The sequence below is a fragment of the Egretta garzetta genome, unplaced genomic scaffold, assembly GCF_000687185.1.
Source record: "Egretta garzetta isolate BGI_Z169 unplaced genomic scaffold, ASM68718v1 scaffold244, whole genome shotgun sequence".
Classification (NCBI taxonomy): domain Eukaryota; kingdom Metazoa; phylum Chordata; class Aves; order Pelecaniformes; family Ardeidae; genus Egretta; species Egretta garzetta.
The window spans coordinates 64,145-90,486 of record NW_009259532.1 but is presented as its reverse complement, the minus strand read 5'-3'; the positions used below and the strand labels follow the sequence as shown (position 1 = coordinate 90,486).

General features: G+C 43.3%; 1 protein-coding gene across 8 annotated transcripts in view; it reads right to left on the bottom strand.

Annotated features, from left to right (window-relative positions):
* LOC104125205 (cytochrome c oxidase assembly factor 1 homolog) overlaps window positions 1–26,342 on the bottom strand; it is a 47,327-nt gene that overhangs the window by 14,846 nt on the left and 6,139 nt on the right. For 2 of the 8 annotated variants that reach the window (XM_035893175.1, XM_035893167.1), the window contains exons 3-4: window positions 22,483–22,697; window positions 15,129–15,332 (exon numbers count right to left, since the gene is read on the bottom strand). The exons of 1 other annotated variant lie outside the window; for it this stretch is intronic. The gene's annotated coding sequence lies outside the window, so the exon portion shown is untranslated. Of the gene's footprint in view, window positions 1–194; window positions 327–15,128; window positions 15,333–16,617; window positions 16,811–22,482; window positions 22,698–26,342 lie in introns of all 8 variants that reach the window. 5 more of the 8 variants (XM_035893169.1, XM_035893171.1, XM_035893172.1 and 2 more) reach the window with 5 other exon arrangements.

Sequence of the window (26,342 nt, the reverse complement as noted above, 5' to 3'; positions counted from 1 at the left end):
TAATTGTATGTTTCTGTAATTGGACACCATGGAGGGGGGAGGAAGGTGTGAATGTTCACTCTTTTGTGTTTTAGAGGTGAATTGCAAAGGATTTAAGATTAAGGATTCATAAGTAGGGTAAATTAAAAAGTTGCATCCAAGGTGCTAGAAAGACAGATCGGTGTTGTTTACGGTTTTAACAGTGAGTGGTTTACCTGAGAAAACTATAGGACAGCTTCTTCACTTCCCTGCCGCTGGGAGTGAGGTCACGAGCGCTGCAATCCAAGGTTCAAAAGAATTGCTCTACACTGTACCCGTGCCTCCCCACAGCATGTGTCACAGCCCAGCTTCCAAATGAGCACATTAAAACAAAAGAATCACATGAAGAAATAGCAAATACAGTCCTTTGACTGTCTCTTGCTGTCAGGATGAGAGGGAATAGCACTCCGTACTTAGCAGGAGCTTGGGAGAAGTAGGCTGCCAAGCCAGGGAGGTTTTCATAGTGTGATGCGTATTTTCTGTATATAGTTTCCAAGAATAGGTTCACTGAACCTGCAAGGTAAATGATCAGTGAAGAGTACCAAACTGTTTCTCATGGAAAGATCAAAGAGCTTGCAATGCTTTCTATGCAGTGGTAACTACTTGGCTCTTGCCATTCTTTAGGCATTTATCTATCAATACATTAATTATGCCAAAGACACTGACAAGTTCTCAAAGCCAAAACTGATGATCTATCTAGATTTAAGTCAACTGAGATGGGGAAAAACACATCAAGAAACACAAGGAGTCTGTAATAACCTTCTTGGCTAACAGGTCACATTGTACCTTGTAAAGAGAAAAGAAAATGGTCACAGAAGTTCACAGAAGTACTGCAGACATCACCGGGCTAGGAACCGTACGCGGCTGTGTTAGAAGTTAGTACCTGCCTGGAATTTTAGAGTCTCTAACTCCAATCCTGATAAGGCTTATGCTTGTTTGTAGTCTTACTAACTTCAATAATACGATCAACGTGCATGCATTAAATAGGCATGCAGTAGACAATGACCTAAAGGAACTGAATGTCAGGGGAGGCAGTCACAGGGAAAAAATGTTTAAGGCAGGAACATAGTGTAAATCATATGATGCTTGTTCCCTTGTAATGTGTCTGCTTCCAGAAACGAGGGGGTAAAAGATGTGATCTACTCTGCCGTGATAAGCATGGAGCCTGATTTATAAAGCCTTTAAAAATACCAGCAAGAGACTGGAAGGTTTGCAGCCCTAAAGCCAAACATCTTGCTGATATAATACCTTTTATTATATAGTATTATAGCAGTACATGCTTTTGGCACTTCGCAAACACCTTGCTCTTATTCATATTTCCTACTGAAAACCAAAAATAAATGCTACCCTAAATCCTTCCCAGATTCTCAGATGAGGTAAGTTTATTTCAAATGCCCATCTTTACACACTTCCCAGAAGGGCCCCTCCTTCAGACAATGCTGACCCTATCCTTCTTCTGAAAGTCAAGTCCCTTTGAAATACATCAGATCAACACTTAAAAGCCTAAGGCTTTGAGGAAAACTAATTACTTTCTAACATCTTGGACACATGGATTGTTTCCAGAAGTTGCCCATATGAGCAGAACTGGTTCAGTATCAGCTAAACCTGTTAACACAAATTAAGATCTGGGGAAAAAATAACCTCAAAGACTCGTGACTTTTTAATAAGCATTGAACACCAAAACCAGCACAAGACCAACAGGGATTCTGACCTAGAAACATTCTATTTTCAGAAAGACAAAAAGGGAAAAAAAAAAGTTAGGATGGGAACATTAAAAAAAGAAATAAAATAAACTCTCACAATACTTGAAGGTTTCCATTCAGACAGATCCAGCTTGTTAACTTGTGCACAGAGCTGTGTGAGATGGAGATGGAGAGAGCAAAAGGGAGAAGGAAGTGGTGGAACCACACCGATTGCACGTGCAGCATCTGGACTCAGACCTTTAACTTGATCTGAGGACTAGCTACTGATTTATCCATCCACCCTTGGAAAAAGGAAAAGATATGCTGGATGCTCACAAGACAGTTTGGCATGAATCAACTTCTCTTCCAAAAATGAGTCAGGGCAAGAGGAATTTCAGAGAACAGCTGACTGCAATCCATATTTTCCTCCTCAGACCATGTGTGGGAAAAGATTTGAGGGAAAAAAATCTCTCTGTTTAATGCTTTAAATGATGTCACTTTTTTATTCACTAAATTGTAGGTCCTTCTATAGCTCCCATTAGGGAAGGCAGGGATTTTTTTGATTTTGCAGAGCTGTGGCAGAAAAAACATGAATGACTTTGCAGGAAGCCTGTGCCAGGTTGGGCACTCGGTCTCCACAGACCAGGGCTGTGTCCCTGCCCATGCACCATGCCCTCTCTTAGGCTAAAACATACCAGCCTAGACAGGTTCAACACAACACCAGGGCTGTTCCCTACAGTGAACCTACCTTTAGGGATACAGGGACAAGCTTCTCCTATGGAGCTACAGCGTAGGGCTTTGCCCAACATGGAGGTGTGACAGTCCGAGCTGGACAAAGGCACAAATCACACTCTCACATGCTGTTGAAGGGTGAGATTTTTCAAAACATCCGGTGCTTTGTGTGTGCTCAGCAGGTGATACCTTTATAGGATCGTTGTTTCCTTAAAGTGCTGGGATCTTTGAAAATTAGGCTGCTGTATGGCATTTTCAAGACACATTCTCTATAGTAGCTTTCAAACCGAGCTGCTAAAAACATACATTATTTCCTCATAAACTTATTGCTACTGTAATCTTCAAATACTTGCTTGTGGGTCTGGTTGATCAAATACTAGATTATCAAGGACTAAATACAATGAAATTGGTCAAATGTAGAATACACAAGACCCATAGGTGTGCTGTGATCCATTAGAAAAGGAAACAGGACCAGTTAGCAGGGAATCACTGCTGCTAATGATGCTGGCAGGCATCCATACCCACAGACTTCTTAAATTGAAGGCTGCAGAGGAAAGACTTTGCCTTTGACCACAACACGCACATTTTTCCATTTGTTTTTGTTTTCTTTTCTAGTTGCATGCTACTTCGCTCTCTCTTTGTGGGAATTAGGAAGGGTGGCAAAGAGACACCATCACTTTTATACAACGCTACTCCCAGGGACCTCTGCTTAGATAGAAAAAGCCCCCAGTCAGTGTTACTTCCAATATATCTGTGGCTTTTGCAGTTCATACGACACCAGCACAGGCAAAGCAGAAGACGGTGCTCCCAGGTTTCACAAGCAGCTCAGGGACTGACTCACTGCACGACTGTGGCTAAAACCATACAGTTGCGGTGTCTCAATTCACGCATGTAAAAATAAGTGACTAAACACTTCCTGCTTCCTACTTCACTGGAAGATAGAGACATTTAATGGCTGCAGAATGCTCTGAGAGCCTAAGATTGTAATTTTGCTTAGGTATGAAATTGCCTGTGTGCAGTACACGCATGTTAAGAGGCATGACAATGTGTTCCAGAAAAAAAAAAAGTATTTTGCAGCCTGGCACAGGGCATGTTGTAGGACCAGCAGAATAATTACAGCAGCTGCTGTTGGCCCTTATTAGAAAATTAAAGAAGCTGTTAACAGGTCATTAATGATCTGTGACTACCTGCCTTAATAGTATTCTTCAGTCGACAGGCATGAGGATGAGGGGGTGGAGGAAACGGTCACACCTTCTTCTAAGTCACTGTAGAAGGCTGATACCCTTATTTTTTATCGCTTTGTAATCTGCCTGTTTACCTCCCTCCTGGGGTCTCTTCCGACTGGCTCTTCTCTCCCTGCTAGCTCTCACACCAAAGCACCACGAGGCTTTGGGCCAGAGAAGCCAGCAGCAGCACCTGCAACAGCCTGTCCCTGGGGAAAGCCTCTCTGCGGTGTCCCAGCCCAGTAGCTGTTGCCCTGCTCTTCAGAGGTGCCTCTAAACACCTCTCCTGAGCATGTGCTCCTGCTTTTGAAGATTGTCTGCAAGGCATCCCTGTCCATTTACAACACATTACGAGTTGTTCTCTTGCGTCTTCCTCCTTGCTTTCCGCATGTAGGCAGATGGTTGGAGGAGGAGAGAAAAGCAACTTGTTTCCCAGCTTCTTCAGACAAACACACGCTCTCCAGAACAGACAGATGCCTTAAAGTCAGATCCAGCGCATCAATTCATCTTTTGGGTTCAGCTGTGGCGTATAAAGCACTTGCTGGCTCTGGTCTAATGCTTTTTGACATTGTCAGGCCCCCTTCAGTGAACTACTGCCTTGTAACCAACTTGACAGCAAGTATTGTTCTACATTTATTAATACCGTACGTGCTATCTTCAAACTGACATGTTCCAAGGCCAGGCATCAGCTGTGCTCAGCTCTGGCTTAAAAAAAATATTCAGACAACAGCACAGACCTCCTGCTGCTAATAAGTAAATAAATAAATAAAAACATGCCTTTACCATGCTGCTGCCGCACCTTTTTACCCTTTCAATCTCCATTTTGAAATAATTTCTTCTTGTCCTTAAATTTGTAGTATGCACTTCCTTGCACCCTCCCCTTTTTGGCTTCTTTAGGAAAGGGCTTTTTTTTCCCCCCAGTCTTCTTTCAATTTATTCCTTTCTCTCTCTTTTGGATGCAAACCTAAATTCCAGAAACTTGAATCTACATAAAAGTTAATTAACTTCAGGAACTGTTTTTCCTCTTGTTTTTATTTTTATTTGGAATGCAGACTTCTTTTTTTACTATAGCCACTGTAATGTCCTATTATTTTTAAAATGTTCAGCTTAATGGGTTATGTTTACTTAGTCAATAAGCTGATGATGCCCGTGACAGGACCAGAAGTGTTTGGTTAGCAGCAGGGAGGAAAAAAAAATCAATAACTCCAAGCATTTGGCAGCTTTGTGGGCAGGAAATCATTTGTATTCTCTGGTTTAAATCAGTGACCTTCTTTTCTTTGCTGTTCCAACAGGAAATTATAAACTCTGTGAACACTATTTGCATAGTGCCTTCTGCAATACACTTGTATATGCCTGGGCAAAACAATATGTTAACCCCAGCAGTGCTTCCCTGAGGTGTCTGTTAGAGAAACCTGGGCACTTTAGCATACCGCTTTTCAGCTGCAGGCACTTGCATTTATTAGAAATGGAGGCAGAACAAAACAAGATGTGAAAAGAGCTCCTTTTCTACTTCCAACAGCACCATCAAAAGATGAAGGCATTATTATTTGATAACAGGGTTGTCTTACTGCAGAGTACGAAAAAATGCTGCCTTTGTAACTTGGCAAGATGTTGTATTTTCAGTATGACGTACAGAAACTTGCTACTTCTACATTAAAGCTGCAATTGCACTTTCATATCTTGCTTGTCAGGGTGCCCCTAGTGTGCCAGGTATAGTTTGAAAGTGCTGCAACTTTTCTTGAACTCAGCTATAGAGTTTGTGATTGTGAAAGTTTCAGCCTCCTCTATTCTGCCCTTTTGATAAATGCACTTAAGGAAGAAATTGCCACCTTGCCATGTTGATGGGAAAGCCGTTCCAGGACGGGGACGTTCTGAGAAAAGGCAGTGTTCAGCCTAGTGCTGAACTTGCCTTCTAACTTTTTCTGCTGCCCACCACTGCATTAAGTCCAGCTCAGCTATTTCTTAGCACGTAGGAGAGCTGGCATTCAAGAAGACAAGCTATCAGAGGAGATGGAGGAGGTGTGTGACCCTTTTTTCTATGTTTCCCCCAGTGTGATCACAGTGCAGCCCCAAAGTCTGGAATTCTTGTCTATGGCCAGAACTAAGTGTTGCAGCTCGCAGTACCAGCAACTGGCACTGTAAAGCTCCTGGACCTAAGCACCTCTTGACGTGCTTATCTTCATCCTGTGCAGGAGAATGACGTGGTACATCAGTCTGAAAAACATGGTTATAACTCCAGAAACCACCAAGGCCTCAGTAGGCTGCACTGAAATGAAATGTCATAATATTCAGGCATCCAGATTTCTCTGCTCTGTTTTTGCACATGACAAGTCCTTTCACAGTAGTTCTCAGCATCCCCCCTGTGCTCCCAATGCCACTGGCACAGAGCTGTAGTCATCAGGTGATACTTGAAGTGTATTTATTAGTTATGTCACAGCTCTCCCTCTCTGAAACAAAAAGGACAGGAATGTTACTCGGAGTGATTGAAGTGGAAGTAATATGTAATTCTTACACTCCTGCTTTGTTTCTAGTCATTTGCCAGATGTAATTTGCCCATCCTGACCCCACAAGCATTTCATTCCTTCCCACTGCAAACTCTACATGCTTGTTGGGGGTCCCTTCCAGAGCTTGTGGATGCTGAAGCACCCTCTGCATTTCTAAAATTTGCTGTTCCTGACTGAAAGGAGCCACCAAGAAAATGAGGTGCCTCACTGACAAGAGACCAAAGCTGCATCACAGTATCACAGAAGGGTTGAGGTCAGACGGGACCTCTGGAGGTCACTTTTTCCATTCCCCCTGCTCAAATGGGGTTCCCTACAGCCAGCTGCCCAGGACCATGTCCAGACAGCTTTTGAGTATCTCCAAGGATGGAGACTCCACAACCTCCCTGGGCAACCTGTGCCAGCACTTAGTGACCCTCACAGTGAAAAAGCGTTTCCTGATGTTCAGGCTGCACCTCCTGCCTTTCAGTGTGTGCCCATTGCCTCTGGTGCTGTCACTGGGGCACCTGGGGAAAAAATAACCTCAAAGACTCGTGACTTTTTAATAAGCATTGAACACCAAAACCAGCACAAGACCAACAGGGATTCTGACCTAGAAACATTCTATTTTCAGAAAGACAAAAAGGGAAAAAAAAAAGTTAGGATGGGAACATTAAAAAAAGAAATAAAATAAACTCTCACAATACTTGAAGGTTTCCATTCAGACAGATCCAGCTTGTTAACTTGTGCACAGAGCTGTGTGAGATGGAGATGGAGAGAGCAAAAGGGAGAAGGAAGTGGTGGAACCACACCGATTGCACGTGCAGCATCTGGACTCAGACCTTTAACTTGATCTGAGGACTAGCTACTGATTTATCCATCCACCCTTGGAAAAAGGAAAAGATATGCTGGATGCTCACAAGACAGTTTGGCATGAATCAACTTCTCTTCCAAAAATGAGTCAGGGCAAGAGGAATTTCAGAGAACAGCTGACTGCAATCCATATTTTCCTCCTCAGACCATGTGTGGGAAAAGATTTGAGGGAAAAAAATCTCTCTGTTTAATGCTTTAAATGATGTCACTTTTTTATTCACTAAATTGTAGGTCCTTCTATAGCTCCCATTAGGGAAGGCAGGGATTTTTTTGATTTTGCAGAGCTGTGGCAGAAAAAACATGAATGACTTTGCAGGAAGCCTGTGCCAGGTTGGGCACTCGGTCTCCACAGACCAGGGCTGTGTCCCTGCCCATGCACCATGCCCTCTCTTAGGCTAAAACATACCAGCCTAGACAGGTTCAACACAACACCAGGGCTGTTCCCTACAGTGAACCTACCTTTAGGGATACAGGGACAAGCTTCTCCTATGGAGCTACAGCGTAGGGCTTTGCCCAACATGGAGGTGTGACAGTCCGAGCTGGACAAAGGCACAAATCACACTCTCACATGCTGTTGAAGGGTGAGATTTTTCAAAACATCCGGTGCTTTGTGTGTGCTCAGCAGGTGATACCTTTATAGGATCGTTGTTTCCTTAAAGTGCTGGGATCTTTGAAAATTAGGCTGCTGTATGGCATTTTCAAGACACATTCTCTATAGTAGCTTTCAAACCGAGCTGCTAAAAACATACATTATTTCCTCATAAACTTATTGCTACTGTAATCTTCAAATACTTGCTTGTGGGTCTGGTTGATCAAATACTAGATTATCAAGGACTAAATACAATGAAATTGGTCAAATGTAGAATACACAAGACACATAGGTGTGCTGTGATCCATTAGAAAAGGAAACAGGACCAGTTAGCAGGGAATCACTGCTGCTAATGATGCTGGCAGGCATCCATACCCACAGACTTCTTAAATTGAAGGCTGCAGAGGAAAGACTTTGCCTTTGACCACAACACGCACATTTTTCCATTTGTTTTTGTTTTCTTTTCTAGTTGCATGCTACTTCGCTCTCTCTTTGTGGGAATTAGGAAGGGTGGCAAAGAGACACCATCACTTTTATACAACGCTACTCCCAGGGACCTCTGCTTAGATAGAAAAAGCCCCCAGTCAGTGTTACTTCCAATATATCTGTGGCTTTTGCAGTTCATACGACACCAGCACAGGCAAAGCAGAAGACGGTGCTCCCAGGTTTCACAAGCAGCTCAGGGACTGACTCACTGCACGACTGTGGCTAAAAACATAAAGTTGCGGTGTCTCAATTCACGCATGTAAAAATAAGTGACTAAACACTTCCTGCTTCCTACTTCACTGGAAGATAGAGACATTTAATGGCTGCAGAATGCTCTGAGAGCCTAAGATTGTAATTTTGCTTAGGTATGAAATTGCCTGTGTGCAGTACACGCATGTTAAGAGGCATGACAATGTGTTCCAGAAAAAAAAAAAGTATTTTGCAGCCTGGCACAGGGCATGTTGTAGGACCAGCAGAATAATTACAGCAGCTGCTGTTGGCCCTTATTAGAAAATTAAAGAAGCTGTTAACAGGTCATTAATGATCTGTGACTACCTGCCTTAATAGTATTCTTCAGTCGACAGGCATGAGGATGAGGGGGTGGAGGAAACGGTCACACCTTCTTCTAAGTCACTGTAGAAGGCTGATACCCTTATTTTTTATCGCTTTGTAATCTGCCTGTTTACCTCCCTCCTGGGGTCTCTTCCGACTGGCTCTTCTCTCCCTGCTAGCTCTCACACCAAAGCACCACGAGGCTTTGGGCCAGAGAAGCCAGCAGCAGCACCTGCAACAGCCTGTCCCTGGGGAAAGCCTCTCTGCGGTGTCCCAGCCCAGTAGCTGTTGCCCTGCTCTTCAGAGGTGCCTCTAAACACCTCTCCTGAGCATGTGCTCCTGCTTTTGAAGATTGTCTGCAAGGCATCCCTGTCCATTTACAACACATTACGAGTTGTTCTCTTGCGTCTTCCTCCTTGCTTTCCGCATGTAGGCAGATGGTTGGAGGAGGAGAGAAAAGCAACTTGTTTCCCAGCTTCTTCAGACAAACACACGCTCTCCAGAACAGACAGATGCCTTAAAGTCAGATCCAGCGCATCAATTCATCTTTTGGGTTCAGCTGTGGCGTATAAAGCACTTGCTGGCTCTGGTCTAATGCTTTTTGACATTGTCAGGCCCCCTTCAGTGAACTACTGCCTTGTAACCAACTTGACAGCAAGTATTGTTCTACATTTATTAATACCGTACGTGCTATCTTCAAACTGACATGTTCCAAGGCCAGGCATCAGCTGTGCTCAGCTCTGGCTTAAAAAAAATATTCAGACAACAGCACAGACCTCCTGCTGCTAATAAGTAAATAAATAAATAAAAACATGCCTTTACCATGCTGCTGCCGCACCTTTTTACCCTTTCAATCTCCATTTTGAAATAATTTCTTCTTGTCCTTAAATTTGTAGTATGCACTTCCTTGCACCCTCCCCTTTTTGGCTTCTTTAGGAAAGGGCTTTTTTTTCCCCCCAGTCTTCTTTCAATTTATTCCTTTCTCTCTCTTTTGGATGCAAACCTAAATTCCAGAAACTTGAATCTACATAAAAGTTAATTAACTTCAGGAACTGTTTTTCCTCTTGTTTTTATTTTTATTTGGAATGCAGACTTCTTTTTTTACTATAGCCACTGTAATGTCCTATTATTTTTAAAATGTTCAGCTTAATGGGTTATGTTTACTTAGTCAATAAGCTGATGATGCCCGTGACAGGACCAGAAGTGTTTGGTTAGCAGCAGGGAGGAAAAAAAAATCAATAACTCCAAGCATTTGGCAGCTTTGTGGGCAGGAAATCATTTGTATTCTCTGGTTTAAATCAGTGACCTTCTTTTCTTTGCTGTTCCAACAGGAAATTATAAACTCTGTGAACACTATTTGCATAGTGCCTTCTGCAATACACTTGTATATGCCTGGGCAAAACAATATGTTAACCCCAGCAGTGCTTCCCTGAGGTGTCTGTTAGAGAAACCTGGGCACTTTAGCATACCGCTTTTCAGCTGCAGGCACTTGCATTTATTAGAAATGGAGGCAGAACAAAACAAGATGTGAAAAGAGCTCCTTTTCTACTTCCAACAGCACCATCAAAAGATGAAGGCATTATTATTTGATAACAGGGTTGTCTTACTGCAGAGTACGAAAAAATGCTGCCTTTGTAACTTGGCAAGATGTTGTATTTTCAGTATGACGTACAGAAACTTGCTACTTCTACATTAAAGCTGCAATTGCACTTTCATATCTTGCTTGTCAGGGTGCCCCTAGTGTGCCAGGTATAGTTTGAAAGTGCTGCAACTTTTCTTGAACTCAGCTATAGAGTTTGTGATTGTGAAAGTTTCAGCCTCCTCTATTCTGCCCTTTTGATAAATGCACTTAAGGAAGAAATTGCCACCTTGCCATGTTGATGGGAAAGCCGTTCCAGGACGGGGACGTTCTGAGAAAAGGCAGTGTTCAGCCTAGTGCTGAACTTGCCTTCTAACTTTTTCTGCTGCCCACCACTGCATTAAGTCCAGCTCAGCTATTTCTTAGCACGTAGGAGAGCTGGCATTCAAGAAGACAAGCTATCAGAGGAGATGGAGGAGGTGTGTGACCCTTTTTTCTATGTTTTCCCCAGTGTGATCACAGTGCAGCCCCAAAGTCTGGAATTCTTGTCTATGGCCAGAACTAAGTGTTGCAGCTCGCAGTACCAGCAACTGGCACTGTAAAGCTCCTGGACCTAAGCACCTCTTGACGTGCTTATCTTCATCCTGTGCAGGAGAATGACGTGGTACATCAGTCTGAAAAACATGGTTATAACTCCAGAAACCACCAAGGCCTCAGTAGGCTGCACTGAAATGAAATGTCATAATATTCAGGCATCCAGATTTCTCTGCTCTGTTTTTGCACATGACAAGTCCTTTCACAGTAGTTCTCAGCATCCCCCCTGTGCTCCCAATGCCACTGGCACAGAGCTGTAGTCATCAGGTGATACTTGAAGTGTATTTATTAGTTATGTCACAGCTCTCCCTCTCTGAAACAAAAAGGACAGGAATGTTACTCGGAGTGATTGAAGTGGAAGTAATATGTAATTCTTACACTCCTGCTTTGTTTCTAGTCATTTGCCAGATGTAATTTGCCCATCCTGACCCCACAAGCATTTCATTCCTTCCCACTGCAAACTCTACATGCTTGTTGGGGGTCCCTTCCAGAGCTTGTGGATGCTGAAGCACCCTCTGCATTTCTAAAATTTGCTGTTCCTGACTGAAAGGAGCCACCAAGAAAATGAGGTGCCTCACTGACAAGAGACCAAAGCTGCATCACAGTATCACAGAAGGGTTGAGGTCAGACGGGACCTCTGGAGGTCACTTTTTCCATTCCCCCTGCTCAAATGGGGTTCCCTACAGCCAGCTGCCCAGGACCATGTCCAGACAGCTTTTGAGTATCTCCAAGGATGGAGACTCCACAACCTCCCTGGGCAACCTGTGCCAGCACTTAGTGACCCTCACAGTGAAAAAGCGTTTCCTGATGTTCAGGCTGCACCTCCTGCCTTTCAGTGTGTGCCCATTGCCTCTGGTGCTGTCACTGGGGCACCACTGGAAAGAGCCTGACTCCCTCTTCTTCACACTCTCCCTTCAGGTATTTACATTGATGAGATTCCCCTCAAGCCTTCCCCATTCTGAACAGTCCCCAAAAGCAGAGTGCTAAACCAAAGGATGAACTGGGTAGTAATTTCTCAGTTGACTTTTTCCCACTGAGTGGGTCAAAAGAAAATGTGCCTTTCTTTCCTTGTTGCTTTTCCTCCCTTCCCCACGCATACATCTGCTAAATGTCATGCTGTCACCTTTTCCCATTGAACACCACATACCTGGAATCTTTCCATATCATAACAAGAAATGTTTTCATCGGCAAAGACGTGCAAATAGAATAGTTCATGCCAGAAATATGAACTGGTTTGGTTAGTTTTAGGCTTTGGACCCATTTGTGAGTGATTTATGATTACATATGAATAAAACATAATCAGAAACTGTGGAGTGATAGCGGTATATGTACAAAGAGCAGAGCTGCTCCTGTTACACATGGGAATGTATGGGCCATAATCTAATTCTTTTGAGGTTGTGAAAGGTGTGTTATGTGACTAATTCATTTCACTAGTATATGACAAGCCACTTTCATAATGGAAAAAATTACTTTCCTAGACAATTTGTTTTTTAACAACTTATCATAGTTGTTACCCTCCTAAGGGTGTATACTTTCCACTATGCAGAAAACTGGTATGAAATAAAAAATGCTGATAGACTCAAAAACTGCATTTAGCTTCAAAACAGAAGGTTGTGGGTTGTTGTTTTTTTAATATATATAAGCTATGGTCTTTGAGGTTTTTGCTCATAAGACAACCATGCGTTTCATGTGGCCTCTGTTTACAAAAAGGAAAATATAATTATTTCTGGGGAAAAGAAACTAGATTACACTGCAGGAAAAGGAGATTTAGTGCTGCAGTGTTCAAGAGTACTCAGATGGAAATTCAGCTCAAGAACTCTGTACTGAATTTAGGGCACAGATTTACCAGTTGGCTCTGTTCTTGCATTGCATTTAAACGTACGGCTCTGTTCATACTGAATTGAATGGGATTTGCTGTAGAGGTAAAAAGCAAGACTCACTCTGCTTTGAGTTTAATACAGGGTAATGACTTTGCTGACTTCAGTAGAATAATTCTTGATTTATACTGCTATGAGCAAGAGCAAAGCCAGATTAGGAATGTACCCCGAAGTGACAGTGTTCAGATGTGTATTTAATCTTTGTTAAATGAAACATTTGGAATAAAATGCACTATTCACTGCTCTTACCATTCTCTCTGTTAAACACATTGTGAAATGGCTTCTGGTATTTTTTTTTTAACCTTTATAGCATTAGTAATGAGGACCCTTAGCCTCCAAACATTACTCTCCTCATGTGACGCTTCTTCAGTGTAAATCAAATTACTTTAAATGAGGTATAACTTGGTAACTGGCTAGTTTACTGTGTGTATGTACAAACAATAAGATAGCAGAGTTGGCTGATAGATAGAGCTAAAATTTACCATATCTCCTACTCTGCCCAAGGCTTGCACAGAAGAGGAGCAAAACTTTCTCCTTTCCTGCCCTCAAAATTTGTATCCATCAGACACACCCTCAGGTGTCTTATTTGTTCTTCTCCATTTGTATTGGCCATTCTTTTCTAACAGGCCATTCTCCTCCACCCAAGACAAGCAGCTAGGCAAGCAAATGGTGCTATACCCTGGCTTGGAAATTCCTATAAGCATGGGATTTTCCCCTGGGGATGTTTTGTCTGGGCCGTTTTATGATGCAAAGGTCTTACTGGAAGAAAGAACTGGCCTTACAAGGTCTGGATGCCTTGCTGAGAGATGAATACTAGTTAGCATATATAATATCCAGTACTGGTAGGGAAAGAAAGAAGAAACCAACCAATCATTTTTAACCTATGCAACAAGCTGCAGTCCTCTGTGTTTTTCCCCAAATATGCTTGTTAACTATGATTCAGTATGTGCAATTTGTGCTTTACAGGACTACGAGCCTAAGCCAGTTTATTGGTAAAAGTAACAACTTTCTCATTAAAAATTAATGGCAATGTTTTAATTAATCCCAGGATTCTGATAGAAAATTAAGTCCTTCCTTCAATAACTAGCAGTTACAGATGCAGTAAGTGTTAATAACCTAATAGGAAGCAAACTAGGCAGGCATACATTCCATCACCCAGAAAATGGATTTCATGTAGTTTTTGATGGACTGTTCACAGTTTAAACAAAAAAAGTCATTGATTTTAAACATGGAGAGTTGGGCTCTTTGCAGCACCTAAAACTGCAGCCCCATCATGTTGTTTCCCATTTCTCTCAGACCTGATGTTTAACATGCTCCCTGCTATACAATTTGAAGCTAAAAATGTCACCTGATTTAGGGATGGGAAGGGGAAGAAATTAAAAAGAGAGTAGCAACAATTCTCAGAATTTAGCAACTGTGCTTAGACACCAAAAGAATAAACATAAGAAATCACAAGAGATTTAAATAGCTTTGTTTCTGATACGAGCTTTTCAAGCCACAAATGGACTTTTATAAAGAAGCAAGAGCATGCATGGGGTTTATGTGGGAATGGGAAAGGGCCGCATATGTGAGTGTGACACCAGAAAGGATTTAGTGGGAACAGCAAAAGAACAAAGTTTTATCAAACGCTGGCCTAGAGGCCAACTGGAGCAACCAGATGGTTTTCATCCCTATGCAAAAGGAGAGCAGCCTTACACTGCCCTTCTTCCTCCATCTCTCTAGCCACCAGGGGTTTAGCTGAGGGAAACTTTCTCTCAAATTGAGCCCAGCAAATTGCAAGGAAAACCCAAGATGATGTTCTCGAAAGGTTGCTGCATCTTTTAGGGATACAGAAACCTTAAGGGATACTTTAGGGATACTGTACCCTGAATAGACAAATTTTTAAAATGTTAGTCTCTTTAGGGATACAGTAACCTTTAGGGATACTGTATCTTTAGGGATAGAGACTTGTCATTTTGATTGGTAACATCACTTTCTGATCCTTGTTCCTCTACCTTAGTAAAAAAAGCAGACGGCCACTTTATTCGCTTAAGTAACTGGCCAGCTTAGGAGGTATCTTCTGCACTTTCCAGTTTAGGAAGCAAACTGAAGTTGCACAAAGAAATCCTGAGCTTTTGCTATGGCCAAGAAGCAAGACTGGTTTTGGCAGCAGACAGGGCTTTTCTAGTGATCCACTGCAGTTTTCTGGCCTCGGCACTGCTGAGGGAGTTCTTGAAATGTAACCCAACATCAGCACAGTGCTAGGGTGTACTAACAAGACCCAACTTACTGTAGTTTTAGTACAACAGGGAGAGATCAGGCAATATGAGTGTCAGCTACACAGCATTGCACTCTAGTGATTTCTCCCCTGGCTTGGTTTAAAACAGTTGTATGACAGCCTGATAACTATAATTATTTTAAATACTATCGTGCAATGGATGCAGGCTTCTGAGGCCTGACTTACCCGTACTCAGATTGAAGCTCAATATCTATGGCTTGATTTTTAGGCAGCTGAGGAAGCAGGGAGTGTTATTTGTTCTGTAAAGCACTCAGCATAACAACAGGCTTTTTGGTGCCACTCCTCTAAAACGGTGGTTCAAGATCGCTATCACTTGGTAGCCTCAATCCAGAGAAAAAGCTTTCCTGACAGCTCTTATCCAGACTCCACCTAGAACAAAAGAGAAAATGCAAGGGAGTGGGTATGTAGCAGAGGCAGAGGAAAAATATTCAGGCATTCCTAAGGATTCAACAGGGTCCCTCAACCACCCACTCCAAGACAACAACTAGCACTGTCAGTCCTCCTGCTCAAGTTTTCCTTAAAACCAATTTACAGTAAAGCAAAAAGTTAGCACAAGACATTTTGACATGACAGTAGTCCCATCAAAAGCATTAGGGATCTCTTGCAGTTTTGTCCGGCCTTATTCACAAAAACCTTGTGAAAATAACCACACGTGCTTTTGCTTTGAAACCATGCCTGCTGGCTCTCTGAACAATGCTAGCAGTATTTGTAAAAACGAGGTAACAGACCATGCATTTCCGTCCTACAACTAAATATAATTTTCATAGTGAAATTTCCTCCTGTACAGCTCTTCCTCTGTTTGTAATAATGAACAAATCCACAGCAGTCCATGTGCTGGGACTTTTTGTTTACTAGTTTATCCAATTTTTATGAACTAGCCTACCTGAAAATGGATACATTCATGCTTCTAATGGCATTTTGGGTTTATCAGTCTCTGCACATGCAGCATTTTGCTCTTTACATGCACCAGGAGGAACAAACTAGAGGAGCTAGTGTTTTTAAAGATGAAACATTTCAGGCTGCAGCCAAGATCTTTCAACTAGTAAGCTCTGTGAGAAGTTGAATAAGAAAACCTGGGATCCTCCAGATTTTGGAGTCTCCAAGGCCGACTGAAAGCACAGTTACCAGGGAAGGAGGTTCCCAAACTGTATATACATGGATGTGGACACACGTACAACACATATGACAAGAACAGTTATTTCTGTAGGAAACCAGGCTGATACATATGCAAGTCAGTCAATACAAAGCCAGGCAATTTTCAAGACAGCTGTTAAAGAGCTTGTTAAACATTTGCTAAACTCTAGCAACGGGACTGGGTGCGTGTAATGCAACTGCATACCATGGCATCCCAAGAGAACTCCCAGCACGCAGCCATTAATGTTACAGTATCACCATGAACAGCCCCAACAGAAATGAGACTTTCATCCATTGGTCACTCAGCCTTAATTAATAGGACACTTTTCAATTAAACTTCAATGACATCTTTTGAAAACAAGTTTTACACCTACTATATTTCTTTTGGACAAAACAGTCTGCTCAGCTGTATTCCCAGCTGTACGTTTTGTTTCTCCCAGCCTGCTGGCAGCCACAACTACTTAGAAAGAGAGTAAGTTATGTCAACCGCTAGGATTTTCTACAGTACATATTACATCACCTTTCCTGAGAAACTTGTCTGAGCAGATCCCTTTTCTTGCTTTCTTCGTTCATAATGTCCTTCACATTCCTCTCTCAATATTTGTTGTTCTCTCTGTGGAAGCACAGTTGCTGGCATTTTAAGGAAAGGTTACATAGCAAAAGGGTCACTGATGGAGCTTTTTTCTCCCCATCCCATGCTCCTAGAGAGAAAACTGTAGCATGTGGCACCTTTAGAGAAAGGTTTTCCTTCAGAAAAACCTACAACATTCATTGCTGGTTTCAGAACAAGAAAAGGAATTTTGAGCATAAATTACCTTGGCCATTTTAATTCTAACACCGAAGAAGTAAGGAGGAGAAAGAGCAAAAGACAAAACAAAACAAAGAGAAAATTATGCTCTGGTGCCAAGTAGAAAGCCAGATCCCTAAATTTTACCCTCATCCCTGATACTTAGGTGACTGTGCCCCTGATCAAATTGTTCTTTGCCTCTGTTTGCTTCTTTACGAGTCCTGGTCCTGATGAAATGGCCTTGGAAGTCAACAGTCACATGTCTTTCAAAATGTCCTCTAGATAAAATGTACCAACTGAAATCTGGTCCAGAGACAAATGAAGGTGCTGGGAGCCTGCCCAGTTCAGGTCCATAGACTTCAAAGTATGCAATGTATGTTAAGTGTGGGGACAGGATTTGGAATAAGCTGGGAATGGGAGCATAGGAAAAAAAAAGATAAACATCTCCAACCTTAGATGTATAAAGTCGGATGGCTTAATATACATGCTCACCAGTGTGAACACATGCACACACGTGTGTGAGCTGGCATGTGAGATGGCTTCTTGCTGCTTGTTTATGCGGGCTCTTTTACAGTCCCTCGTTGCAGCAAGGCAGTGTGTGCAGTAGACTGGTACGGTCTGCTGTAGTTCATCAGCTCAAAAGCATGGTAAGGATGCTTATTTTGACTCAAGCTAAATGGCTAAACATGAAGTTGGGAGGTATCTTCTATTCAAATGCAGCTTCTTCTTTTAAACACGGTGGCTCCCACATGATCTGCTTGAGTAGTATGCATCTTTCTATACAAACAGTGGAGAAGGAAATCTAATTCCCAGTCTAGGAAAGGAAACTCAGTAAATGACTACTGTTAGCAAGGGCAAGCGTATTATCTCTGCCTGTTTGAGAGCCCACTGAGGTTGAACAAAATCTTTTCATTAGCTGTAGTAGAGTCTTTATTACACTGCATTTGAATGATCTGTTTAGGATTAAGCATTTCTTGAAAAACATACTCCTTTTACTCCTGAAGCATTTTCCATTCCATGGGACTTGGTAATGCTTCAATTTAGCAAAATGCTGAACGATCTGTGTCATGTTTAACATGAAGCTTAACTGAAGCACCCTGTACCCTGCAGTGGTACTCTCTGGACCTCTGCTTTTTAAGGGATCTGTGAAAAATCAACAGAAAAAACGCAAGCAAGCTATTTTGAGCAGGCATAAATTTAGTACAAATAGGTCTTCATCTTTACTGGAAAACTTTTAAAGGAGCCAAAAACCAACAACAACAACAAGAATTCAAATCCACTGTGCTTCAACAGCAAAGTAATCTAAAAATTAGCTTAATCCTTTTAGGATCAGCAATGTGGGCAGATAACTAAAGCAATGGATAATAAGATAACCAAGCACTGGGTACCCAGTTAATGTATCGGCATACTGTTGATAGTATATAAACAATGCGAAAAGAACAGGAAATTTTTAAAGCAGAAGGCAATACTTCATTTCCTATTCAGCTGGGATTACTGCTTAGGAAGTCACTAATACACATTCATAATGAATACTGGAAGTGAGCACAGGCAGAAACTTGCCTGTTACCCAAGTGAGCATGACTAGTGCTGAATGTTTCTCTTACTAATCTTTCTTAGAGCCTGAACTTCACTCCCAGAAAGACAAGATTATTTGGGAGGTTCCATTTTCACACTTAATTGCAGAATCAGACACATGGAGCTCTTCCAGGAGCTTTTTGGGCTTTGGTTCCTTCTGAGCAGAAAGAACACCAAAGAGTAACAAAGCCCAGGCCACCTGCTCTGAACTTGGTTTGCCGACCTGCCAGTTTTGTGTTGGATTGGGAATTTCCTTCTCTTTTCTAGAAGGTAGAAAAGAAGAGGGGAGGGGGGAAAAAAAAAGGAAAACTAGCCCAAAGTAGTATTCTGTTCTTGTTCCAGTTGATCTGTTTAGGATTTTGTCACTGGCCTCTGCCAGACCAGGAAAGGCTTCAGTGTATGAAAAACAGCACTAAGAGATCAGATTGGAAGGGGATGTACCAAACTAGTGGATGCAGTATGGAGTCTCTGGCATGGCCAGACCACTCCCATAGTACAGTGTGAACCCCCCCACCCCTTCTGACAGGAACCACTCACAAGAACACGAGTACTTTCCCACTTTTCCTGTCTTAGGAGTCTCAGGTGAAGAGGCAGCTTGCCTCTTGCCAACCAATTGGGAAATGTAAGGCACAAGGTGTGTCTTCCAAAAGGTCTGAATCAGGATTGCAATGCCCAAGCCAGCTGCCTAAAGTAAGGAGGCAGTCTCAATTCAGACTACCCTTTCCCCTTCCTGAAATGCCAAAGTTGCTGATTTTCCCACTTGCCTTTTCAGTTGCTGTGGATTTCTGTTAGAAAGGGATGATATAGTAACAATTTCTAAAGCACCAAAAAATGCTGCAATGAGAGATTCAGATCATGCTCCTGAGGAGCACTTGGTGTCACATACAGAAGCCCTGAGTAGGACGGGCTGCTACCACAGGTAAAACCAACTGGGTTGGTAACAGACTGGAAGCTGTGGCTTCTACAGAGAAAAGGCAGACCCATGACAAACAAAGGGACATGAAATAGAAAGCAAACTTCTGACCACACTTTGCCCCCCACATCTTCCATTTTTACCCCTTCCTCTCCTCCCACTCCATCCCTTGTCCTCCTGCCCTTTTGCAAAAATCCAAAATGGCACTGATCATGTCACAACTACAGATCATTTGTCAAAGATTTGTCTCCTCCCTCTTTGTATGAGCTAATCATTCCCAGCAAGCTTTCTGTGGTGATGAGTCACTGGCACAAAGAACTGACAGATTAGATGTGGTATTTAATTTCTTCTGCTTTTTTTAAGCATGGCAGTCTCCCCCATCCAAAAGCACAGAGGAAGGAGTAATCAGACATACTGCAGCTGGGAGCTCTGTGGATAATGTCTGCAAAACTTGCAGCTTCCAGTAAAAGCCTTGTATTTTTTGTATTCTTTTTTGATACCAGCCATTGCTGGATATTTACTGAGCAACACACTGTGTTAGAAGTTGCAACATTCGTCTTTAAACATTAATTATCAAGGCATGATTGCTTAAAAAATCCACTGCCTGAGGCCAGGGCCTAGGAAGTGGAAAATGTAATTTCATAAAAAGATGAGAACAAATGGTGAGCCTTTTAATTGCAGGTTAGTACAAATGACTAACAGTAAAGCAAAAATCGTTTGGATGTATTTGTTGTTCTGAATGTTGAATTCAAAATTTAGCAGTGAGTTGCCTGGGGTTTGTTTTTTTTTTCCCCTGCTCTTCTTTTTGCAAAAGTTAGAGAAGCTGCTGAATTTTGGAGAGGTGCAGGAAGTTTCTAAAAATTTCTAAGAACTCAGTTAAAATAATTTACTAGACTGGAAGAAAGAAAGAAAGAAGAAAAGCCTAAATGAGGCACACAAAGTCGGGCAATCGTTGCAATAGTTGTTGGGACAGTTACTGTGTTCATCTGGAGTTTCATCAGGACGTAGGCTGCAGTGATTCTCAGCGTCTACCTTCATCTCCCTCAGTTCTACTGAAATCTGCATGGAATTGCCAACAGGATGACAATGGATCTGGCCTGTCTCATCACCTGTGGCAACCCAAGGTTAAATGCCGCTGTGACTCAGCATTGTCGTATTGGGTGTCCCATCCTGAAGCCAACAAAACCATTAAAATATAGCAATGGCATCTTCATCTCCACCCTTCTGGCCTTGCTGCTGGCAGACTGGGGAAAGCCCTGCCCTGCACCTTTGCAGGGCATCAGAGGCACTTCTTACCCACAAGGGCAGAGAACTTGTTCATTCTAGCTCCCCAACAGCCCTCAGTGTTAGCCATGCCTGGGAGCACACAGCTGATGGGAGATGTTAACTCACAGTCTGGTGAGCCTGAGGCTGGTTTTTTCGTGTGACCGTGGGAGAGATGGTAAGGGCAGGGTCTGTGATGGTCCTAGAGTTGCAGTTATGCATCAAAGCCTGGAGGCCAAAGAGACTCCGAATTGTGCCACTCATATTTTCTAATGCTGATGTTCACCTGGAACCTCCAGTTCTGCTTCTGGATGTGCTCAGAAGTACTTCTGACCTCATAGCACTGAACAGCTTGGTGCCCGCCTCCCTAAGATTGAGAAATGGCATGCCTCTTCATTACCAGAAGGGCCTGATCCACTAGGTGTATCAAAAACCTGCCTAACCTAATGTTTCATCCGGAGGAGTGGAGAGAAGACAAGAATAAGGTGGTGATGATAGTGCTTGTGTCCCATCTCCTCACCCCACTTGCTCCTGTCTAACAGTTCTGTACTGAAAGCTTTTTCACCGTGACCTGGGAGATGCAGTTTCAACACGCTCTGAGTATGTTTCTCTTGCTGAGTCAGTCTGCACCCTTCTGTTAAATGGGGAGTAAAAGATATTCTTTACCTCATGGCCATTCTCACCAGGCCTGTACTGCAGACCCTTGCCCACAGGCCAGTTTTTGCAGATGGCTCATGACCACACTGTTAAGGGTTTGCTCCCTACCAAGCGGGCTGGCTGCAGCCGTGCTGCATAGTGCTCAGCTCACGTCTCCTCTCATGACCATGTAGCTAACAGTTGTTATGTTCTGTGCATGGGCTTGGTGGGTTGGTTTTTTTTTTCAGTTCAAAGTATGGATAATACTAACAGGTATATGCTACAAGTCTGCAGAATAGTGCTGCGTCAAAAACATTACAATGCCAGAAAAAAATATTGCGTGCTCTAGGAAAAGGATGGGGGAGGGCACAAATTATGCTGCTGCTTAACCTGAAATAATGCTGAAGCACCGTCCTTGTTGAAGGAAATACATTTGGTGTCTTCCACATCTATCCTGTCTGTCTGGAGCAAACCCTGGAGTGAACTACATGGTTGACGACACTCACATTTCCCCTTGGGGATACCAACAGATTTGTTCCAGAAGAGAGCTCAGACACTGATGGGTGTCTGACATACTGACCATGGGTAGTATGAATGACCATGAAGTCCATCCCTGGAGCAAAACAGGAGTGAGCCAAGCTACTCATACAGACACAGCATTTTTAAGCAATAGCTGTTCTACTTTGGATGGGGCCCATGAAGTTTGTGAGAGGTATCTCTGCTGAGCTCGCTCTACTCAGACAAAGCACCAAGCAGAACATCAAAACCAATTGAAACACAGTGCTGTACAGCAGCCCTCAGTTGGTGTGGTCAAATAAGTAAGACGACATTCGTTTTCTCACTGTACCTCCCTCTCACACTTTCAAATAATCCAGGTGGGTGCTGCATTTGTAGGGCAATGCTTGGAAGTGTGCAGGAGAAGACTGGGGCTTGCACTGTCTCCCATCCTCCCCTCCTTTGCCAGCAGTCCAGTGACCAGTTTCAGTTCTATCACAGGTACGACCAGGAGACGGAGAGGAGTCTCCTGTGGCTCTGCCCTCTTGATTGTCACTGCTGCTCTATGGAAACCCAGCTGCCACTATGTTTTCCTGACCGCCTCTAAGATGATTGTCAAGGACAGAAAATATTAATTAAATTTTAATTAATAAATTGAATACTGTGGGGTTAATTATAGCTATTTACAGGGAGTGCATGGGATTTGGAGGGCCTACCTTCTGGTGTTTTTGCACAAAGTGTTGCCTCTTCCTCTAAGCTCTAATTAGCTGACGCTTTTTTTTAATAGCCAGTCTCCAAATGATTGCTCAGTAGCTCCCATTTTGTTCCTCATCAGCAGTTCTCCAGCACAGCTGCTACAGAAGGGAAGCAGCCCTGCAGCTTGCCTTGCAGGGAGCAGGTGATAAAGACTTTTATCAGCAGTGGTGTAAACCTATAACATAAAAAAAAAAAAGAAAAAACCCAGGAGCCCCTAGCATTTTCTAGCAAGGGGACTAGATAAGAAAGAAAGGACATGGGCAGAAATAAGAAGGACCAGCAATATTTGAAGCTGCTGCAAGGTCAAAAAAATCTTCTCTCCATATGCAGCCCTCTTGTCCAGCTGCATGCTCTGCCTTCCTGCATATGCATAACACCAGGAGTCATCGACAGCAGACAAGCACCGGGGAAAAAGCAGGCTGTTCCAGAACAAAGTTAACGTGCAACTCTGAATAATTTCTCCTCTACTCTTATTTTCAACCTACACATTTCCTCCTTAGTGGTAAAACCTTTTTAAAATTTAAATGGACTTAATGATCTGTATTTTAACACGAGTTACCTTCAGCTGCTCGGTGTCTAGCTATAAAGACCAAGGGTCCTTCCAGGACACTGGTAAATTAAAGGCACACAGTAAACACACAGTGCCCAGATATCAGTTTATTCCAGCCTGCTTTTCAATTTCCTGCCACTAGATGCAAACTAATAGTGCCTAAGAACCAATACAGAAGCGAGCTTTGGCAGTTTGGAGGTTATTTTGGATGTTGTTTTGTTGGGTTTGCAAAACCGATCAACGTGATCAGCAGACAGCCCGCTGCTTTCTCTCAAGTATCTTGTCCTGCCTGCTAGTGTTTGCAACCAAACGGCTGCCACGGAGGGAGTGGAGGGTAGCAGCTGGAGGATGAGGACTGGCAGTGGTGCCCGCAGCCGGCAGCTGGCCTGGTGCCTGCCTTCCCCTTCCCACTCCAGCAGCTGGCTCTGCGTGGCAGGCACAGGAGCCTGGTTTTGGCTCCTGCTGAGGTGAGATGGGGTGAAGAAATGAGGAAAAAAAGATTTTTTTTGTAACCAAGAGCAATAATGCTAGTAAGGGAAAATGGGGATAGACTGGCCAACATGGAAAGCAGGATATCCCCAAGCCCCAGCATGGATCCCTGTGGTTTCTGAGGTTGGAAAACCATTGCCTAAATTAAGAAAGCTATCTTCCATCTGAAGAACGGAAATGTAAAAGCCAGAGTAGCTCTTGCATAAAAGCCTAACTCGTCTGGCTCCTCAAATGTGCTTGAAAATTTTATCCACTCTCCTTTGCAGCAAAACGGTTTCACTGCCCAGGGGTGCTGAGCTGAGGGCTCTCTGGCACCACGGTGTCTTCTCACCCCACACTTTGGTTGAAAGCCTCAGATTACACTGTCAAAGCCCTGCTCCAGGTCTACCTCTCACAGCCACAGAGATTCCCGCACAATGGAGAAGATAAAGCACCGTCTCTTAGTATTTAGAATTGTGTCACCTGAGAAACACTTACCAGCACCTGTGATAACTCAACTGCTTGCACCAATACATGCACATGTACTAACAGAGCGGCAGTGCCCACACAGCAACCAGCAGCTGCTGCAAGATACCCTTTAAAAACACAACCCCTGAATGGTGTCTTCAGACGGGCTTTTCCCACTTCAGCAGCAAAACTGATTTCACAATAAGGAGCTGCTTAAAGCTTTTGCTCCTCCCGAGCCTCAGATACCTACTCAAAGTTGCAAGAGCCCAGTCACACCTATGATTATATTGGTCCCCCTCATGCAGGTCACCCATGGGCTCAGAGGCCTGGAGCCAGGCAAAGGCTTGCTTGCAGGTTTAAAAGGCTGAGAGCCTTTAAGGAGGCTGAGACCCCGGATTAGCGAGGCTGTTTCCAGCCGGGGCGGCGGTGCCCGCCTGGCTGGGGCCGAGTTGGGCGGGGAGGGCTGCCGGCAGGCTCGGTCTGCCGGTGCCACCTTCTGGACACATGGGCTAGCGTTATTCACCTTCCCCTTGGGATGGAAGAACTCGAAGGAAAATGTCTTCATTTCACTCCCAAATCCTGCTTTTTTGTTCCCCCTCTCCCTTTTTCATCCATCACCGTGTAGCACATAAGTCGGGGGAGCAGCCCCAGCAGGGTGGCAGCAGCAGGGCTCAAGACAGCGCACATCCCGCCTTCTGTGGAAAAGTATGTACCGCAAACTCGGAAAAATGCTCCCTCCCTTTAGCATTTCCTCTTCTCCAAGCACCTATGAGAAACAGCGAAGCATGGGAGAAGCAGAGACAAGACAGTGGCACTCGTCTTAAGAGACATCTGTGCATTTTAGGCCGGGAAGAGAGGGGCCATGCAAGGGCACCCTGGTTAATACTAGTGGCACCGTCTCAGGGTCTCACAGAGCATTAATTTCAGCAAGGATTGGCCTGCAGAGAGGGGTCTGACTGGTCTTGCTATCCGATTAGCTTTAATGGCCACGTGTGAAAGCAGACATCATGAAGTCTTGCCATTTATGTCAACAGCAGTCATGTTCTCCAAGGGAACTGTTCTCTTTAACATCTAAACCACAAACTCTTGAGCATGGTTACACCACAGGCATTACTGAGAGCAAGGCTAAGGTTAAAGAGGTCACCTCATTCTGAAAGAATCCAAAATTATACCTCCTTTGGACAGCAGCTGCATTTCTACCTATTTCTTATGGCTGCAGAGTAGGACCCGACCACTGTCTTCCGAGTGGCAAACAAGGATGCATACATCCAACACAGCCTCAAAACTGGCTTTCAGAATAAACTTGGGAACAACTTTTAATACAGAGAAGATGTCTCCAAGGAATAGTTTAAAGTGCACAATTAGAAGCGGCAGACCAGGAAAAGCTATGAGGTTGGAAAGTAACGTGGGAATTGGTAGAAAACAAAAAGGAGCCAAAAGAGCAAGCTATAGGGATGATGCAGAAGGCAATCAGTAATGAAAAGTTGTAGGATGCAGAGCGCAGCACTGCAGGGCTCCTCACTGAAGATTTGTTTTTCTGCCCCAAACTAAAATGGAGCTTAAGACATGAGGAGTTTGAAGCTGTCAATGCCTGCAGCAGCTGCAACATGCAGCATCTAAAACAAGGTCTCAGTTTAGTGGCAGCTTTTTTAGAGATTACCATAACATGAGACGGTGAATGGGTCATATGAAGAGCACAGGTAATGAAATGTGGTCCAGTGGGAACTTAAATGATCTAAGTATTACATGGATGCTGCTGCACTTCTACACTGCAAATGATAACTTGTTTCCATTTCAGAGACCAGGGCTCAGCAGTGACATGGAGTCAGGATGAAGGACCCATAAGGCGAATGTACAGCATTGGTAGGGCAATATATTTATTTCAGAAATACAAGGTACTTGAAATATTTTGTCATTACATTTATTTTAAATGTGTCAAGACTTCCTTTAATGCGCACATAGCTTAATGATAAATTCCAACTGTGTGGTGATTAAAGCCGCACCGCAGCTTTGATATTGCTGTGTTGCTATTATGCAACCCAGTTTCAGATGTGACCCATCTAAGTTGTCGGTTTTTACAGTTTACTTCCTGCATAGCTGGCCCAAATATGTGTACTGTTATTGCTTGTTTGTGCAATGGCTTCACTGGATTTCTTTTAACGTAGATTTATTAAAAATAGCAATAGGCTATCTTCCACAATGGTGTAATCAGAGTAATTGACGACAATGGCAATTTACTCATGTCAAAGCATCTAATTCCTACCGCTGTTAATTCTCAGTTCCCATAGCTCTCCAGGAGGGACACGGACAACTCTTGTCTGAAGTAAGTTTCAG